Source organism: Neomonachus schauinslandi, chromosome 3 (assembly GCF_002201575.2).
Source record: "Neomonachus schauinslandi chromosome 3, ASM220157v2, whole genome shotgun sequence".
Lineage (NCBI taxonomy): Eukaryota > Metazoa > Chordata > Mammalia > Carnivora > Phocidae > Neomonachus > Neomonachus schauinslandi.
This window is the reverse complement of record NC_058405.1, coordinates 108,448,788-108,470,541: the sequence shown is the minus strand read 5'-3', so window position 1 is coordinate 108,470,541 and position 21,754 is coordinate 108,448,788. Positions and strand designations below refer to the sequence as shown.

General features: G+C 38.8%; 1 protein-coding gene and 1 pseudogene across 6 annotated transcripts in view; one reads left to right on the top strand and one right to left on the bottom strand.

The window, feature by feature from the left end:
• Positions 1–21,754, top strand: part of GTDC1 (glycosyltransferase like domain containing 1) — a 265,867-nt gene that overhangs the window by 164,088 nt on the left and 80,025 nt on the right. The gene's annotated exons all lie outside the window — the stretch shown is intronic.
• Positions 14,473–15,394, bottom strand: LOC110585657 (annotated as a pseudogene).

Here is a 21,754-nt window from a genome sequence, read left to right as displayed (position 1 = left end):
GGCAAGCACGCACATGCAGAAGGCAACGGGTTGGGGATGGTGGGGATGTGACAGTAGAAGGGCTTAGATGAAGGGAACCAGGAGATCATGGCACTCCTGTATACCATTGAACTGGGATCACAGTCAACAACTAATGAGATAAAGTTAAATCATGGGACTTGGGGCTCTTTGGTTTATTTTAAAGAGGAATAACATTTCCCATGATCTACTTTAAAGCTGCACTTATATTCTGTGTAGAAATTTAATTAATTTCTTAATAATCTTAATTATAATAATTTATTTTGTAATTATGGGTTTACTGACCCTCCACACAGCTCCACTACCCTCAAGTAGCCTGTAAACACCACCAGACTCTCTCAACCTTGTTTGCCACTGCTCCTAACATATAGTAAGAGCTCAACAAATATTTGTGCAGTGACTGATTTTCTGAAAGAAAGGAAGAGGAAAGCCCATTTTCTACATTTGGCATGTAACCATCCTCCATTATTCTTTCCCCTCTCTGAATTCCTATAGTCCATGTATATTAATCACTCAGTTCATCACTTGACTACATAACATATTATGTTACTCCCTAGCTGTTTGAGGTATGTACATCTAGCTCCACATTAGTTTATTGACTCCCTGGGGCCCTTGTATTATTCCTTTTCAGCAACTAATCTGATGAGGCATCCACTGGGCATTTAGTACATACTTTGTGTCTTCACTGTGTTAAAATAGATTTCAAACCAATGTGAGAAATAACATTCTATCATCTGGTCTGAAACATCAGCCTATTTCTTTCTTCAAAGACTCAGTGAACTTCCCAAGAATTAATCCAATGGCATAGAATGATTTGGTATTTCCCTTAATAGTTAAGAGATAACTTTCCACAAGTTACAATTGCTTTGCATTGTTGAGTGAGTGATAACGGATTGGATTTCCATCTCTTGATGGCACATCAGGTTAAGTTCAAGAATGTGAAATATGTTTTCAAGATGAAAAGCAAATGTCAGTTTCCCTTTAATGATCTCTTTCTAATGACAATGATTATATAATAATAATAATTATAAACAATTCTGGAAGGGTGCTACCATAAAATGTTATTCAATAGCAGCAAATACCCACTTGCACATGTTGCTGTCATAATTAATTTACAAAGCATGTTAAACTGGTCTAACTGCTTGCTTTCCCCTCTGAATATGGATATTCATTCAGGCATTTATAGAGATAGTGTAGTATCTATGCAAAAGGATTCCTGACATGTCATTAAAATCCTTGAAGTTCCCAAGAACTGCAATTTTCATTTAAGTAGTTAATTTTTTTCTTTTTGTCTTACTGCTATCATACCATGCTTTGAATAGAAGGATCAAGTGCCTCATTGTCTCTCTACCAAGAACGGTGGTTTGGCACAAACAGGTGAATGGCTTCACAAATGGAGAACAAAAATCTTAATCTTACTATATAGGATGACAGAAAGCCACTTCAGCGTTCAATTAGCTGTGAGAATATACATAAGCCAGATAATTGCAGGTGGTCAGTACTCCATACATAATTTCCTTAACATTTAACTTTCTTCATAATTATCTTTGATTTTTTATAATGAATTGCATATCAAGTGTATGACCGAAAAATCAAGCTGGAAATTTGCATGAAGTCATAGAAAGAATATAGAGATGACAGTGGCAGCAGTTGGCAGAAAAGTACTGTATTCAGTGAGGAATAGAACCCAATTGGCATTTTCGAAATCTTCAAATCATATCAGTTCTATCCCAAATTAGAGACATTTGTAGGATTCTAGAATCTTTGCGTGATGGGGTGCCTGGGTGGCTCAGTCGGGTAAGCACCCAACTCTTGATTTCGACTTAGGTCGTGATCTCAGGGTCCTGGGATCTAGACTTGCATCGGCCTCCACATTGAGCATGGAGTCTGCTTGAAGATTCTCTCTCTGCCTCTCCGTGTGCCCCTCTCCCCACTCACATGTATGCTCTCTCTCTCTCTCAAATAAATAAATAAATCTTAAAAGAAAACAATCTTTGGGGCACCTGGGTGGCTCAGTCGTTAAGCGTCTGCCTTCAGCTCGGGTCATGATCCCAGGGTCCTGGGATCGAGCCCTGCATCAGGCTCCCTGCTCCGCAGGAGGCATGCTTCTCCCTCTCCCACTCCCGCTGCTTGTGTTCCCTCTCTCGCTGTCAAATAAATAAAAAAATCTAAAAAAAAAAATCTTTGCATGATGATTTCATCATGAATTTCAGAAAGGTGAGCTCAACATTGATATAAATATTGTGGGTGGCTTATAACTTAGCATAAAAAAGAAAGACTGTCTACAGATTGTAGGAGTCCCGCCTCTGCCTTCGTTCTGACTATAGGCACTCTCCTCACTGCCTTTGTGTAGTGCTTTCAGGATGGATCTCTTGTCTCAAGTCACTCATATCAGTCCTGGTTTTTGAACACCTCTTTTTCCAGATGATCTCGACTTTTGATTTATAATCCTGAGAGAGGCTACCTCTATGATTAATCTGCTCACGGAGAGAAACAGACAGACAGACAAGACAAATATTAAATAATAGATAGTGGTGCATTTCAGAGGGTTTTCGAAAGGAGTGTTACATTCCTCAAAAGAAAATGAATATATGAAAGTACTTAGTTCCTATCTATCTACTCTCCCCCTCCCCCAAAACTGCCTTGTGTCTTTCTCTCTCTTGCCCTAATTATGGTGGAGGACCCTAAGAGTTGACGATTTTCAGTAATATTTAATTTAATGAGAGTTAACTGGACAGACTTCTAAGAAAAACCTTCTCTCTTTAGCCTTTTCTGCTTACTTTTCTATATTATATGACCTTGTCAGGTTTTAAAAAGACTCAAGCTCACTGACCTCAAAGCTGAAGAGTCATTGAAGTTCTCTGGGTGGCTTTTCTTCTTAAAGTATGCTGTGTCATATTATACAGTCTTAGGATTCATATTTAGAAAAATGGTTTTACGTTTCATCTAATTTAACTTGCTGTAAGAGTAAAAATAGATTTTTGATACAATAGTGGATCATATCTCTCTACCCTTCAGCAAAAAACCGTAGCGGAAAATAACAACAACAACAAAATAACGAAAAACAAAATAATCCTTAGTTTGTTAACTTTTACCATTTCTTGTTTAGCTAATATTTTATTCTGTCCAAATAGGGAACTGATGTATTAATAAAATTAACAGGGGCTTTTGGTCTGATGATGTTACTATCATTTCTCATTTTTCAGTATCCAGTCTGTTGGTCTTGGGTCTTAAATGTTTTGATTTGGTAGTGTCCTTCAGTTGCCTGTTGAGGTCCACATGGGGAGCCTGATCCTAGAGATTGGTTATGATTCTCTACATGTAATACAGAGGACAGCCCCTCATTTCCATGTTCAGGAGATGGTCTCCTCTAACCATTCATGTGAACTTATAAATAGTTCATACTACCATCAGATTTGGTGATTTCAAAGTTGTGAAATCAGCAGTGACTGTGTATCATAACTGGTTAGAAAGTGTGTCTCACAGCTGGCTCTCTCTTCAATTCTTGTTGGAACTAACATAATAAAGCCTGAGGGGTGTAACAGCCTTGTCTTTTACTTTGCTCCACTTCTAGCCTTAACCGCTTACCTTTTGCTCCACATCTAAGGTTTCCTGTGCACTATGGCTAAACTAACCTTTTTAAAATATTGCCCAGTACAAGCCAATTACGTTAAAATCTTTAGTTTCTGCTGCCTACAAGTGAAAGTCACATTGTTGTAACTAGTTGTTCAATATTTTTTTCAACCTCTCTGCCCTGTTTATGGTACATTTTCTAATGCAAAACCTCTATGAATTATTTTATGTACTTATATTTAGTTCCCCTTGGAAAGAATTCAGAACAGCAACTTTCTTTTATTATCTGGTTTGGAAAAGAAATGCGTGATTTCTGATGAATTGTGTGCTGTTTTCTGAGAATTTCTCCACTGACACATCTTTTGAACAGAAAGGATTTGTTACCCAAGTTCTTACTCATGAGCTTTCAATAGACTTCAGATGTGGAGAAGCATTGCCCTCCTCAAATACGATTTGCAACTGCATTTCATTCACTTTCTTCCCTTTCATGAAATTGAGATGGACGTCTGAGCCAACTTAAAAAAAAAAAAAAGTAGATGTGAATTGCATTTATTCTAATAATATTAGATTGTCCTACAAACTTATGCTTGATGCTGTAAGGCAAAATCACATATCTTGGATATTTTTTCTTTTTAAGTACAGTGAAAATTAAAACACAGTAGAGAGTAATATTGACTTCGAATAACACAAATGTGGTCTATTTCAAAGTGAGGTAGCTATCTGGAAGAGATTTTCAACTTTGGATTATGTTTGTGCTAATGGTTAAACCTGCATACCTTGTCTTTGATGTTCTGTCTGGGCTCATGTGAAGTAATGGGATTAAAAATAAAGGGTACACCTTTCTTTTGATCTGAGTATCCAAAAGGAAAAAATATAAAAAAGCCTGTCTCCTGCCCTAATTTAGCAAATACCACTGCTCTAACAAAACTGATATGATGCTGGGGTTCAGTTCACCGATTTGACAGGTAGCGTACACTAAAAGATTTTCATAGCCATTGTCCTTTCTCCTGAAGCAGTGTCATTCCACATAGGGCTGTATAAAGGTGGCTTTATACCATCTACAAAAGTCAAGGCAAGTTCAATTAATTATAAGCAACTCCTCTCAAATGATTTGCTTCTCTGGTAACTGATGACAGAGTAGATGATTTAGGACTATTGGTTAGTTAGCGAGGAAGTGACAACAAAAAGATGCTGGCGTAAGAGCTTTACCTTGTTGGGCTACTTTCAGAAAGAACCTGTTTATTCCATATTTTCTAATGAGACTTTACTCATCTTATGCTTGGTTGAACATACATATATTCACACACATACATATTGACACACTTCAAAGACTCTACTCAGTATAGAAACTAACCACTCCAAACTGTGGTCATTTCAAAAATGAATGAATGAGATGTTCAAATATTTCCCATCAGAGAAAATAAGAAGGGGTGGGGGAGACAGATGCTTTTTCGGGTGACCTAAAAAGGCTTAGATTGGGTTGACTATCTGTGCCTAGAAGCTCTTAACCCAGGTTAGCCATTGTGATGCCTTTATGAGACCCTTTGGTGTCTTGAATAGATTTTTGTGGACAGGTGGCTTTTTTTTGCAACTGTCAGGCCATGCAAGACTCACCAAAAGGAGATAAGTTCAAGTTCCCTTTTCAGTACTTAGGATCTTGGGAGGTATGATGAATCCATGATACAAGACCAACACCGAACTCTTCATTTTCTTTCTAAGACCAGCTTCTCTTCCTCTTTCTGTCTCTGCTTTTGCAATCATTGTTTGTTCTTGTCTTGTTTTGTTTTGTTTTTCCTGTAAATGAGGCTACTATTTTCTGTTCATCCAGATTCAAGCTCACCCATTGGCTGAATAACATCTAAGCTCCTTAGCATGTCCTCTGCCCTGAAGGCCTTCCACATTCTCTTATCTAATCTCACTTCTTTCTTACCCCCGTCCCTTCTTCAAGCTGGACTGACTTCTCTCCTCCATACTTTGTCTAATACTGACCCCAGAGCCTGTATGCAGCCTAGTCCTTAGTTTCTTTTTTTTTCTCTCCACCCAGCAGGCCTGCCTATCCTGAAATGTCATTCAAACTGTCGAAAGTTTCCCTTCAAAAAACATACCAACCCAAAGGCATCTCCTCTAGAAACTCGCACAGAGAGTCATTTGTGGTGTTCTAGCCACCTCAACAAAGGCCACACTCCATAGCAGAGCATATTATGGGGCCTTCATAATTATCTCCCCAGTCTCTTCTTTCTCAGCACTCTCGTCCCGTCTCCCCATACACACACAGATCCTGTCATGGGGAACCAAACTCCCAGACAGGACCTTCTCTCCCTTGCCTCCACCTCCCCATCTTCCCTTATCTGCCTGAAATGCATCCTTCCTTCCTTCCAGGGCTCACTCTCATTTATCCTGCAGAGCCCCTAAGAAGCCTCCTCTAAATTGGTTCCATGCTCCAGCATGCTCTGCACCCACTCCAATCCTAGCCCTCATTACACAACACTAAAATTCTCCTTTTCACCTCTTTTATTTACTTCACTAGATTGTGAACTCCTTGCAGTCATGGCCACATTTTGTTTATCACTGTATCCACAGAACAGTGCCAAATATAAGACACTAATGAGATTTGCTGGTAGTTAAGAACAGGTATGGTGCTTAGAGTCGGTCTTATATTATGGTTCACTCCAGCTGTTTTCTCTTGAGACATAAGTGTCCTAAAAGCATGGGTTATGCTTTAAACAGCTTCATTCGGAAAGTGTATTGTACACCATTTGTATATGACAGAATATTTTTCTCTTGAATTATTCATTCAGATGAGCAAGCATTACTCTTCAAACTGTGCTCTCACAAAACTACAATTATTTCAGTACTGATGTTATTTCTTAAAATATGTTGGGAAATCTCCTCCACTAATAGTTCAGGAACCACCCAGGAAAACCAGTTTTGTTACTTATTGTGACCTAAGATATTACTCAACTTAGTCATCACAGTTAGTCGCTTTTGAACGCTAACTTCTGGTCATGAGTTAAAATGCCTCAACCCCCAAATTTAGTAATTTTGAGCATATTTATTATAATGGATTGTGAAATTCCCAAGGGCAGTGACAGTATCTGGCATAGTCAATGAATGAATGACTGAATGGAAGAAAAAAGTATGTGATCGCCTCCAGAGACCGAAAACGTACTCACATGTTTCCAGGGATATCAACCTAATTGGAGTACATTTTGGAAGAGAGAAGTTATTTCAATGTATTTCTTTTAGCAAAATGAAAAATAATGATAAATCCGTCTCACTCTCTGAGAGTCATGCCCTGCATTTTCTGTGTTGGTTAAGGAGCTTTGAGCCACTAACAGGTGTGTCAGTATTTGGGTTTGAGTTCTTTCCATCATCTGATAACTGAGTCCTTTCTTTGAAGTCTCCCTTTTCAGTCCCCCACCCTGGGGATTCTAGACTTTCACCTACTTAAGCTTCTTTCCTCATAAACTCTTATTTTGCTCCGTCCCATCCTTCTTTCTGTGTCTTTTCTTTCATTCCAGTTATGGATTTTCTGACACCTGACTTCAAGATCCTCTTATCTTTACGGCCATGAACTTTTAGGATCTTAGTGATATATAGCTTACTGGCATAGATGCTTTTAGTGTATACAGTAGACGAGAGGAGAGTGTCCTTATAAAACAACTTGGAGCCCTAGATCTCCAAGTAGGGCAAATGGAAAAAAAAAATTATAACATTGTTTTCTTCTTTTAGAAAGTAGCATAAGTCTAGTGGAATAAATGAACAACCTCAAGTGCAAATTAACTAATGCAGAAATAAGTGATAATGAAGTAGAACAATCATGAGGGCACAGTTTCTTTTAAACAATAGTCTTGAGGGTTTGTTGTATCCTGAGTGTGGTACAATTATTGCTGCCATACACATACGCATGCACATTTGCACACACTAGCATGTAAAGTTGAAACTGAATACGGGGCATTTTCTGCTTTGAACTTTAAGAAAAATTTAAAGGTATTCCAAAAGTCAACTTTCATTCCCTTCTTTTGTGGGATATTTAAAGAAAAAAAGAAGTCCATGGAGGCAAAAGGGACGTATTTCTTGCATAAGCCTTTGCTATAGCTACTGAGAATATGTACCCCCCGTTTTTATCACTCTGAATGGCATATATTTCTTAAAGCAGACCAGGTCCTCAGCAAGTCATCCATAATTTTCCAGAAGTATACAAGTAGCTTCAATGACATTTCATCAAATGTTTTCCAAAGTACAAGTTTCTAAGACTTCAGCCTACTGGGTCAACTTTAAAAAAAAAAGTCAGTTGAAAGAAGTTTAAGAAAGCCAAGGCCAGTGCTGATCAGTATATGGAAGTGGGTGTTACAGCACCCAGTGTTGCTCCTTTGCTTTTCTGGTCCCCGTAAACCTCCACTTAAAAATAGGAGTGAACCCAGGCAGAAGTTGGGACAAGATTGTGGCTATATGGGATGATACCAAGGACATGATGGCATTACTCCCCAGATCTATAAGCAAATGGCATATTTGATTTGTGACTATTTCTCAGAAAATGCATTTTTATTTTCCATTGCTGAACAAAATAACTTACCACAGAATATAGCTTGCCAAACTTGTTTATTTTGGAGGCAACCTCAGACTTGTTTTTACTCTTTCGGGGAGGGGTATCAGTGTGATGATAGTAGAAGACTCCCTAACCCAGAAGCCTGAAGACATGGTTCTAATTCCTTGATAGAGTCAAAGGTCACATAGTTGTATCTTTGAGTTAAATTTTCTAGAGTAGTGTTCCCTAAAATGTGTTCTATACATGTAGTTCCATGAAATGCTCCTTTTTTTAAAAAAAGAAGGGGGGGGTGAAGGGAGCAGCTCTGCACACTTCATCTCCCTATAAATATTCACAAAGCACATTCGTATTCAAGTCTGAGAATCCCTGAAGAAAATAAATCTAACTTTATTTAATCTAATATTTCTAAAACCTAATATTTAACCACAGATGATGATGATGATGATGATGATTTTTAACTCATAGAGGAACTAGAATCCTGAGGAACTAGTATTTTCTAGAACACACTTTGGGAAAGATGCTTTTTAGACCTTTGGCTCCCCATCTTTGGGAAAAGATGCATTTTAGACCTTTGGCTCCCCATCTTAAAAATGAGGGCATAAAATTAAACAATTTATCTGGTTCCTCTCCAATCTCAATTCTGTGGCTCTATAAAAATTTTAATTGTGTAGTCACCAAAATCAAAAGTTACATAAATAGCAGGGAGAAGGATGATTTTTCACACAAAGTAAGTAAAAACAAATACTCTTTTACATGTTGTGTTTACTATCGTATAAATGGTCTCTTTCTCTTTATCTTAGGCTCCTTCATACTCTTTTTAAAAATAATATAAAATCACACATCATTCCTTATTTTTAATTTAATTTAAATTTAATTTCTATTGAGGTTTAAAATCCATGTTAAATTTCCTATATAGTATCAGGTTAAAATTGTGTGGCAAGTCTACAGGAAAAAATAGGAATCATTTTTCAAGTTTTATGAAAGTCTGTATTTTTCAAGTCTCATTGTTGTTGTTGTCCCCCACACCATAAGTTCCTCAGAGAGCATGAACAGTATTCTCTTAATTATTTTTGAATGTTCCATCACACACAATATTGGGTACTCTGCAATTGCTTCTTATTTTTGTAAAAGTACCCAAGAATGGCTAAATTGCTTAAAAGGAAACTACAACATTTTATCTCATGTTTTTAAATGTTGTATGGGTATAGAGAGAGTTATATTCTTGTTTTTAAACTATTGGAGAAGCAAAACATTTGTAGAACTAATACTTAGAGAGTATCATGCTTTCTGTCTCCCTGGGATGGGATATGTTGTTCTACCTTACGTCACTATAACTGTCATAGCTGTGTCACCATAACTATGGGGAATAACTCCTAGATTCTGAATTTACCCATACACAACATCTTTTGAGGACATTTTCCAAACTGTTTGCTACCTAATTATCTGTCTCCCTCTCTACTCCTCAATTTATATGTATGTATCCAAATGCTGTGAAATGTCTCAAAGTATAGGGGACAAACTCCTATTCTAGAACAGTATAACCATTCTTGGTTATAGAGTTTATATGATGTTCACAACAATGAATGATTATGAATAAATATTTTTTACTGGGGAAAGAAGCAGGTGAGGTTACGAAAATACATTTCTTGAGCACTTGCAGTAGGTCAGGCATAGCCATTATAATTTAATTCACAAAGTGAAGGCATCATCACCATTCTCATGTTAAAGAAACTGAGGCTCAGAAGAGACCGATTTTTTTTTACCAAGGTCACACAGTGAGTGGCAGAGTTGAGATTTGAGCCAAGTGCTTCTAATTTCAAGTCCACACTCTTTCCGAAATGGAAGCAGTGGTATATTTTTTCTTCTAAAATCATCTAGCAGTTGAAGCGTTGTGTTACAGAAAGTCTTTTAATGAGAATTGAACCATTGAGTCGTTCTAAGGAGATTTCTGTATCCATTCTATCAAATTGCCAAAATTCCAGAATCCTTTTCTCTTTTTGCCCGAATGCATTACATATGTCTAAAAAGGTTTGATAATAAAGTAGAAAATTGTTTTCCTTAGTCATTGATGAGTGTTAGATTACATTCTGAGATGGTTATCTGAAACATGTGTCTGTGAAATACTGTATGTAAAATTTCAGAAGGATTGTTCTTCAAAGTTTAAAACAGAACAGAGAGGCCCGGGGCATTTGTTTGTTTTCTGTCCCTGCCCCCACAGCCCTGAGCATCTCCTTCGGGCTGGTGTGACGCGGGTGCTGCCACCCTCAGATCCCTCTGCTTTGGGTGCACACCCCCTCCCCGGCCTGCAGACAAGCCAGCCTTGAGTGAAGGGTGAGGGGACACCCACACAGAGAGTGCCCATGCCATTCATTGTTCCAATCAGCACTGAAGGACAGCTTCTTATGGGTAGATGGTAAATATTTTCTACTCAATTTTTGCAAAAACATGTTGAGATGAAACTGATATAACATAAAATTTATCCATTTTCAAGTGAACAGTTCATTGGCAGTTAGGCCACCACCACTTCTGTCTAGTTCTGGAACATTTCCATCTCCAAAGAAAAACCCCTTCCCCATTAAGCACGTTCTCCCCCTACCTCCCTCGCCCCTGCCCTGGCAACCACCACTCTGTGTTCTGTCTCTGGATTGACCTCTTCCTATAGATGAAATCGAACCACATGTGACTTTTGTGCCTGGCTACTTTCTTTAGCATAATGTTTTCAGAGTTCATCCATCTGCCATCGTGTATCAGTACTACTTCATTCCTTTTTATGTCCGAGTAATATTTCATAGTATGTCTATGCTACCATTTATTTATTCATTTATTTATTGATGGGCATTTGGGCTGTTTCTACTTCGAGGCTATTTTTTTAACAATATATGTACCTGTAATTACCCCCCAGAAAGCCTGTTGCAAAAGCACTTCAAATGGGCAGCTTATGGTTGCAGAGGGAGCCCCATAGAGCTGAATCTGAGGTTAGCCTGCCATTAAGGTGCTTTTTGATCCTGAACTCACTGAAATGTATTGTTATGCTACTTTAATAAGTGATATACAGTGTATGTGCGTTATACATACTATGCCAAAAACTAGCTTTTAGATGTAATATGTAATTATTTATGATGTTTTTGTTTGTGTTCAGTACTGAACTTAAGAGAATTATACAATGCCTATTTGGATAGCTTAGGTTAGAGACACAAAAAATAAGTTCTCCCAAAAGCTCTAGTAATCAAAAGCGTTAAGTATACTTTTTTGTCAGTTAATAAAGAAAAGCTATTGACATTAAATTATCTGGCATGTCTACATATATAATAATTATGCAGCCAAGGCTTTTCCTTTTGAAACAATTTATACATTACATAAACCTAAGTTTCTCATCCAAGTATCATTTCAAGAGAGGCAAGTTTAAATAATGGAGGCAACGAGGAAACATAATATTACGATAATGTTCTTTGGTGCGGTTTGGAGGGTTTTAGGAAACATTTGGAACTATTTTTCTCATAAAGTCACTTAACTATTGAAGTGTTATGATAGCATTTCCCTCTGTGTTGTATATGATACAAAAGGAGTCCAGTTAAAGGAGACAACAATTCTAAATATTCTGATTAGAGGGATTTCCACTAACCAGGAAATTACATGCTCTGGTATCCTGGTATTAGTTTAATACAAAGATGCAGCAAAATAAGGAAGGGCCAGGTGATTTAGGGAGTCCCCTTTGCTTTCAAATGCCCATTTCTTTGCAGCTTCATTTAGCAAACCTACATTAAACTTTCTGGAATAGAGGGAAAAGGACCTGAATTTTCAGAGTAAATATTCTCTACTTAAATTGATCTGATATTTCATTTTTTTGAGGATTATTTCTAGCTAGATTATAAGCTATACTTCTTTCAAAACTGTTGTGATGAAGAAAATGTTTAAACTTTTCTTACACCATTATTATTGGCCTCTTTGAAACTTGACAGATATGTGCCTCAAAGGTTCTAAACATCTGTCAAGTGTTAACTTAAATTAAGTTCCCTTGTGAATTGATAACCATTATGTTCTTTGCATTTGACATATAGATACTTGCTGGTGATTGTTTCTTATTATAAAATAACTATAGCCTTTTTATAAATTTAAATTGTAACAGCGATTAAAATGTAATGCTTTTTTAAGGTGTATAATCTGTTGAATAAGGAAATGAAAACTATTTCATGTGTGCTTTTAAGAAGTATAGAGTATTTTTGTTATATTGGAGCTTAAAAACCATTTCTGTTGAGGGTTGCAGTGCTATCTATTATTACGGATGACTAGAGGCTACAGCTAAGCTATACATCAGAATGAATAAATTTCCTTGTCAGTGAGCATTGGGAAAGTACTTGAGAGACCAACCTCAAGAAAAGGGAATTTGTTTCAGGCTGTCACTGAAGTGGTCATTTCCAAGCCCCTCCCCTTCAAACAAAAATGAAACAGAACAAAACAAAACAGAGGCTTCAGCACCAGGTAATTTAAAGGACAAAGAGGAACCCAGAGAACAACATTGACTTTAATTGAACTCCCCTTAAAAATGAAACGTGGTGCTTTTGGTAGGGTGGAAGGAGGATCCTCAGCAACTTCAATTAAACTGTTTCCATTTCCAAATAGAATTTTCTGAGGAAATGGACTAGAGATGGGATTCAAAGCTGAGTGTGGCATCCAGCAACCAGCATCTTTCATTGTACCTTAACTAAAAAAGGATGGCCTAAGACACAGGCCACTCACTAGTCTCCGAATAGCAATTGAAAACAAGTGGTTAACTGATTCAGTGCCAGGGGCCGCACTGCATAAATAAGCAGGGTGGTAGTATCATGCCTGGAGCTTAGAGGCTGGTACACGAGGCAGTCAAATCATAACACAGTGGGAGGGGGCTGGGCAGTGGTGTGTGTGTGCATGTGAGTGAGACACCCATCCTTGCCGGGGCACAGTCATCTAAGGCCCGGAAGCCGGACGTGCATTGCTATGTCCAGGCCTCTGTTCTAAATTAGCGAGAGATTAAAGACATAATCCAAGAATCTTTCATTGGCGGGTATCTTAGTGGTCATTGTATCCAAGGGGACAGCTCTCATTGTTCATATAGCTTACCTTAGAATGATCCAAAATGAGATTCCCTCAGTATATCCATTCACTCCAATGCTACCCTCTTGAACAGAGAACAATCAGCAGAAAACAAGTGACTCCACTCCCGGACAGTGTAAGAACCCCGGATATGTGAAGACCTACTCTTCCCAGCTTTGTTCTGCATGCACGTGGCTGCACTCAGACCCCACTTCCCACACCATCTTTTCCACAGGAAAAGATTTCTCAGATTTGTGAAATGTTTCTCCAACCTAAGCATATACCAAATTCTGTTTACTCTCCATGTTTTTCCTCTGTTGCTAAGAGTTTCATGATGCTAAGTGGCCGCTCTCTTTCAAGATCCTGATCATTTCCACACCCCCTACTCACCCCTCCATCTCTAATTGTCTGATTTAAGTCCAGAAAAGTAGTTTTCCTGCTTGCTTCATCTGCCTTTTCAGAGCTTAAACTCTTAGCAAAGTGAGTCAAGAATTTATCCAATATTGTGTTTTTGCCAAGCAAGCCTTCCAGATGGTGTCCTCATGGTTGAAGGCCCCCACCACTGCTTTATGTTACTTCTGTGCCTGTTTTATGGTCTCTGTTACCAAACCATCTCCTCTACCTGGACTGGTAGTCTGGAGTGCACTTCCAAGAAGAAGTATGTATATAGATATAGATCACCACCATTTTTTCTCTTCTCTCCAAAGTGCTTTCACCCTTGGGTTTATAACCTACAAGACAGATATTATGATCTTTGTAATATCCATGGCTCCCTACTTTGAGCAAATCTTTTTCTTTTGGATGAATTTTTTTTCCTTTTGGCCAGCGTTTATTCTTAATAATAGCACTAATATTAAAAAGCTACTATTCAGTGGTTACTCTGTGCCACATTCCATATTAGGTCATTAATATCTATGATTTCATTTGATACAAAATATACTAACAGTAATTCTTACAATATAGATATCATCCTTTCCATTTTACCTATGAGGACACCGAGGCTTCGGGGAGTAAAGTCACTTGCTTGCCCAAGGCTACACCATCATAAGTGATAAGCCCAGGATTTGAACCCAGAATCCTAATACTTCAACACTTGCATTCTTTTTTTTTTTTTTTTGAAGAACAATAGTGTGATTATTTATTATGCTTCAGAAGCAAGGGGAGGGAGAAACTTCAACAGGCTGAAGGCAGGGGAAATCTGGAATCCTTTGTAAAAGAGAGGAAGGTCTCTGCCGGGCCCATTACAGAATGAGAGGAGATTCTCAATAGATCATTCCTTTTCTTTCTCCCCTGGGCTTCTTGAGCTTCTCAAAGCTTTTCAGGATGATGTAATAACACAGCATTGAGGATCTCCATGACCATCCATTGGATGTCCTAGCCCTCTGCCTCATCCAGAGCTTGTGCACCAGCTGCCAGTAGTCACCCACATGGGGCTGCTTGGCTCACAACATCGTCCCACTGAGAGAAATACTTGAAGGTTTGAGTGTGGAAGGCTTCTAACTTGGTCTGAAGGTTGTCATCAGTTTGAACACCTTCTCTTGGACAGCCAGTCCAAAATTGTTCCCATCCTTGATCTGAGGTATCTGCAGCTGCGGTGACCAGGTTGAGCTGCTCAATGACATCCTTGATCTCAGGCTTTAGACACTGAAGGAGGACTGCAGTCTTCTCATTGCAGTTCACTAGGCCACAGGGAGGACCTTTGTCGTCTTCTTCCCCTTTCTTCTTTTCATCTTTGTCTTCTTCCTTCTGCTTTTTCTTCTGCTCCTCCTCCTCTTTCTCCTTGACTGGATCAGGCATTGGGATGTCCAACTGGGCCTTCAGATTGCTCAGATTGGCTTCATTGAGAGCTGGCTCCTTTAAAAATGCATCCAACTCAGGGGCACCTGAGTGGCTCAGTCAGTTAAGTGTCTGCTCTTGATTTCGTCTCAGGTCATGATCTCAGGGTCGTGAGATCCAGCCCCATGTCAGGCTCCACATGGAGCTTGAGATTCTGTATCTCTCCCTCTGCCCCTCCCCTGCATCCTCCTCCACCCACTTTCTCTCTCTCTCAAAAAAAAAAGCATCCAACTCAGAAATCTTCTTGGGGAAGTAGCTCCCCAGTAGGTTCTCTGTCTTGGTACACAGGTCATCATGGAACACATCCACCTTGGCTTGGGCTTCAGGCTGGACCGTGAGTGTGGCCATGGCCAGGGTAGGAGCCTAGTGCCCGTGAGAAGTGGAATGGGCACTGAGACAAGAAAGCAAAAGCAGTACTCACCACCCGCATGGCCTTCCTGGGTAGCAGGGAGTCAGCACTTAAATTCCTAGTCAGTACCTGCTTCCCTTCCCCTGGTCCCTTGCAGTACCTTGGAAGTGAATCATACCCTTTAAGAGCATACCTTCTTGCATAAAAATTCCAAGTTAAATCAATCTTGTTCAACCTTGTGTGTTGGTATACAGACCTCTTAGTCTCAAAGTTTCCCTTCTCTTTGGTTTCCCTTTATTTTCCCTGAAATTTTCTGGGTATTTTTACCACTTGCTCCTTTTTTTTTATCCCCCAAGGTTTCAGGTTTTATGAGTTGTGTCTGAGGGTTTTTTCTCCCTCTCCTCCTTCCAAAATTTAGCTTAGAGGCTTCTTGATGATACTGACAAATTAAGGATATTCTTTCCTAGCTTCATGAAAAACACTTCTCTTTTCCTTTGTTGGAATTTATAAAACCAACTCTTAGCACTGTCCGTGTAGCCACATGTTTGCTCCTTCTATCCTGTTTTTGCTTCTACGGTTATAACCTTCCCTTGAAAAAAGAGATAAACACCACCCATCCATACTTCCCCCCTGCCCCTGCAACTATACCCTCCTCCCCAAGTCCTCGAATTCTCTTCCTAGATGGCAATTACAGTAGTTCTCCATTCTGGCGGCACATAGAATCACCTGGTATAAACAAATACCAGTGCCCAGGGGCTATCCCAGATCAATTGAATCAGAGTCATTGGGGATGGGTCCTAGACATCATTAGTATTTTAAAACTCCTCAAGTGCTTTAAAACTTTTGATTTGTGTCCTCTTTAAGACTCACAGCATTATGAACTTTGGCAATAGCATTCATTCCCACTGGAATGAACAGAAGTGGGTACATTTTATGAATCTTGGCAGACTCCATCTCCTACTAAGATTCATGCTGTAGGAAGACAATGTGCCTCTTACTTAGCTTGGCTACAGCTTTGCTCACAGGCATGAACAAGTTCCATGAGGATTCTCTTCTGCATGCAATTAGTAACAGCACTGTGCCTACCTCCTAAGGTCTGAGAATACTCCTAGAGCTTTGTGGTGTATCTGCAATCACCCTCCATGGAGAGCCCAGCACCTCTGGTGTACTTCCAAGTGCACACTTTTCTTCCTGTCTCTCTTGGCATGTATTCTTTTGCTGACTGTTCGCTTGTCATTTATTTTCCTCTCCTTTCTTAACATCTTTTTCTTTTGGGTTCCTTCTAAGATCTTTGTATGCTTCTGTTCTAATCTAGGTCAGAGAGATGTCCTAAAGTCTATTTATCTCTAGCAGGAAACAAACGAGCATTTAGAGTAGACTCAACCAAGGCAGGAACACAAACAAAAATACTGTTTGTAAGGTGTGATTCCTACCTTCTAGAGCTTACTCTTAGTTCAGAAGGGAAAATGAAGTTACGTAAAAGCAGCAGAGCATATGTAGTCATCAACATTCTGGAGTCTCAGAGAAAGCACCTTGGGGAAGGTAGATCTTGAACTGAACCTTTCAACATTAAGAGTAGAGCGGGCACCTCAGTTTGATTGAACAACATCAGTGAATGTGTGGTGGTAGAATTCAATATGGATTATATGAAGAAGAATTTGTCCCAAGGAGAGTGTGAGATCTAGAGAAGATTAGATGGGGTGGGGTTGAATTAGGAGAGAAAGGTAGTTAGCAGGATGGTAAGATTGATGATTCCACCCCACCTCCCTATTCACAACAATTGCTAGACTCTAAAATGTAGAGGTCAAGCACCACATCTTCAGTATGCTCCCATGCTTAGCAGAGTGCCTAACAAAGAGCAGTCATATAAAATATATTTAGGAATTAAGAAATTCTCAACCCTAGGAGGGTGTTATAAATCCCTTTAGAAGTTAGGTGAACTTAACAGACTCTAGTCTTTAGAAAAATGTAAGTATATGCCACACACACACACGTACACACATATACACACACAACTTTCCATATAATTACAAGGGACTCCCTGAAGACCATTCAGGGTCCCAGGTTAATAATCGGTGATTTGGAGATGTGTGACACATGATTTATGCCTTGAATATTATTCAGACTCTCTCCTGTGATTTAAACTTAAAAAGAATTGTTCTTTGAAGTTTTTCTAGTTGTATAAAAGTTCTTGAAAAAAGGCATTGTGGGTAGATTTTATTATTGTGAAAGATAATATCTATTTCCATGAACAAAGTACAGTCTACTCTAGACACCTTTTTCAACTAGTTCATCCCCATAATTCTAACTGGTTTTGAGAAACTGATGAATGCATTACTATTTTTACAGAGAACATTCTTCAATAAAATCATAATGTTATCTCACAATAACATTGAGTTGCTTTTGTAGTTTACCTGTGTGACCATACGCAGTTAAAGAACAGTGAAAAGAATCAAAACAAATTATGCCAAAAGAGACAATGTTTCCAACAACTTTCTTTTACTTTCTATGACATACGGCAAGAATACCCTTTAGTTAAACATGGGTGGTAACACGATAGGCACTTAATATCTGACTACCTGTTGAAAACTACTCAGTACTTGAATACAAGTTATTACTAGATAGTGTTTTGACTAAGAAGTTGAAGAGGAGAAAACATTCTTAAGAATGAAGATTTTGGGGGCACCTGGGTGGCTCAGTCGTTGAGTGTCTGCCTTCGGCTCGGGTCATGATCCCAGGGTCCTGAGATCGAGCCCCGCATCGGTCTCCTTGCTCAGCAGGGAGCCTGCTTCTCCCTCTCCCACTCTCCCTGCTTGTGTTCCTGCTCTCACTGTCTCTCTCTCTGTCAAATAAATAAAATCTTAAAAAAAAAAAAAAAAGAATGAAGATTTTGATATTGCTCTCTAGTTATGAGATTCTTTCCTATTCATTACCTTCCTCTCTCTGAGCTTAGCTACCATGTTTTTTATTGGCCCATCCTCAAATCTCTGCACTTCACATCCAGCTTAAAACAGATTTCTCCAAAAACTTTTTTCCTAGATATTCTTGGTTTTCTTCGAGTGCCTTATGCAGCTGCACCAATGAAAAATAATAGAAAAAAGAGAAGATATGGTAAAGGATTGTGGGTTGTTGTTGGCATCATAGTTTTCCATCCTCACCACTCCAGTATCTGGGAAGTTTTTAGACCAGTAATACCACTGATAGCCACCAGTGCAAGGTGAAGGATTCAATGGTAGCTATTTAGAGCAGAAATAGAAATAAATATAAGAAAATATTTGAATTCATCACTAGTTCTGGAACTTTTCTAGGAGACTTTCTCTAGTTATGGCACCCAAAACATCAGCATCCAGCTTATCTAGTCTAAGCAAGTGTGTTTTCTTTCTAAAACAAGTGGCCTCGGTATAGATTTACTGATGTATAGTCTCTGCTCTGCATCAGTCATACATACACCATTTCAACTAATTCTTAAAATAACTCTAAGAAGTTGTTCCCATTAATAAGTGAAAAACCAATGGCTCAACTAGGTTATCTTGTTGGCCTGGGGCTACTTACCTATTAGGTGATAATCCTGAGTCCAAGGCAATTTGCTACTAAAGGTGCCTTGCAACACTCCCCCTTCTAATGAAGATTTTTACTCACATACCCTACCTTCCCTCCCACTCCTATTTCTAGGACGTATGTGACACTTCAGTGAGAGCAAAATTTCATTGGCACTGTTACCAACCTCTCTGGAGTTGTGAACAAAATACAAATAAAACAAGACGGAAGGTTTTGCACATAAGTGTCTTTGCCCTTAACACCAGCAGCTTCTTTAATCCTAGAAGGCAGGAGTGATAAAGTGTATCTCTTTCAAAGAGTACATCCATATTGTTTTCCAATAGAAGAGTAACATATGTTTGTTAGAAGATGACCTAAACTGATCCATTCTTTAATAAAACAGGGAAGTTGGATGGTTTTGCCAGTCCGTGAATGAATGGTCTTGTCAACATGATCCCAGGAGACTGGGAGTGACCTTGTGTTCTCTGTGGATGTGGCTTTGGGTCAAGGAGTATGAGGCCAGTGGGTAGCAGCCTCACTTGACCTTTGAGAGCTTCTTGTAACTGTACCTTTAAAATCTCCAATGGCAGAAACGTTTTTTTTTTTTTTTTTCCGCCATATAACATGTAGATCAGGAGTTTGATATTTATTAAATCTTTTGAAAATAAAATTTGAATTTAAAAATAAGTACAGGCTTATTATAACTGTTTAGGTTCACTTTCTCTAGCAATCACCTTCATTTCCGTAAAACTGAAACTTTATTAAGCAACTGCTTGTGCCAAGCACTATGCTGAACAGTTTCCTGTAAATTATTATATTTTACCCTCTCAATGATCCTATGGCCTTTTTAAAAAGGATCATGCCAATAATCAGGGAAGAGCAGTGTGGTTTTTGTTATAATGACAATGATTTCTTCCTATCCAGATAGGTTTTAAAATGTTACACTTACGACTTTTGTTATCTTTCCTTCCAAGAAAGGATAAATGCTATTTATGAGAAGCTCAGTTTAATAATATCAGATGAGCAGAATTCTGGGTTTTTTTAAAATGCTCGTTCTGACCAGAGAACTTTGGATTCTGAAGGCCCTTACTCCAAGACAGTTCAGCACAAGAGCAGGTCCAAAGAGTGTTTCATGCATCTTAAAATTCAAATTTACATTTAGCCGATGAGAACTCAAAGCTAGTATCAGTGTTGATCATACAAAGGGAGATGTTTCTAATTAACTAACTTTAAAGCCCTGTCTTAATCACTTAGAGCATTCTTGTGCACATCTGCGCGGCAGGAGTAACTGGATTACCTCCATGGTGTATGTGTGTCAGGGTGTGCGTGTGTGTTTAAAGCAATGCTATAACTCTATCCAAATGCTATTCAGCACTGCTTGAAAGTTTAGGAGCAAATGTGTACTTAGTAACATAGTTTAAAAATTGAAAGCCCCCCCCGCCCCCACCTTACATGTTCTTCTCTTGTAAATTGGGCTTGTTTGTGGAGGGCAGCCATTTCAAAAACTGTGACACATACATCCCAGAAGTCGTCCCTCTTACTTCGATCTAACCTAAATGAGCACCAGAGCCAGGGCCTCTCTTGTGGTTTTGCTCCATCTGACAATGACATCAGCATCTTTCCATTTGCCTTATTTTCACAGAATGATGCCCGAAATGAGTGGCGATGCCAGGAAAGGAGACTGAGTCCTAGGAGTAATTTTTCATTAGAGTAAATGAAGTGATATGATAAACAAGTCAAACCTGATGTGACAACATGGCACAAAGCCGTGATACAAAAAGTTTGATTCTCTTCCTGTGAATGTTTTCTAAAGTTTTTATTATGCCTTTCCCATGTCTTGTGTGTATATATACTGATCAGTGGAAACATAATTCGTGTGCAGATATTTATTTCTATCAATGAATGACCAGATGGTTCTTGCCTATGTTGGAAGAGAATCATTTTCCCTATTCAGTAACTGAGGGACATTCTTTGTAACAAACTAAATAGGATGACCAACTCTAGCCCAAGTGAGAAACACGCAGCTGCCTTTCTCCACTTTGTAAAGTTGGCAGAGGCTCACACATGCCTTTATTCTTATTTTTTTTAATTGAGATAGTTCATGTATTTTCCCCACTGAAGTAACACATACTCATTGTGGAAAATTATGGCAATACAGACAAAAATAAAGAGGAAGAATGCTCATAAATTGATTTTTACTACCCATAACTAGCCACTTGGAGATTTAATGATGGTGATGAAGATACAAAGCTGATGTTTATTTGAATGCATACTCTTTGCTAAACACTGTGCTAAGTGCTGTACACAAATTAGTTTATTTAATTCTCCCCACAACCCACTGATGTAGGTAATGGTATTGACCACCACCCCCCCCCTTCGGAGCTGAGAACACTGAAGCTCAGAGATGTAAATGAATCGCCTGAATCCCATGGCTTCTAGGTCCCAATAGTAGCAGACTTCATGGACCTGAGATTGCCTGCCATCTAGCCCCATTGACTGCTAAGAGTTAACTGATGAACTCTTCATCTGGTGTATACATTTCAAATATTTTTTTCACTTTTGCATGTTGCCCTTCAGTTTTTATTTATGAAGCTTTTGATGTTAAAACATTTTATTTTTACACAGACGAACCTGTTCTTTACTTTTGTGGTTTCTACCTTTAGTGTCGCGTTTCCTATTCCTAGTTTATAACACAGGAGGGAGGGAAAAAAAAGAAATGCTAACATTACCAGAAGAAAATAATCACAAGCCAGAAAGCCAGGGTGTCTGCCAAAGCTATCACCAACAGGAAGAGAAGGGAGATCTGAGATGTGTCTGAAGGC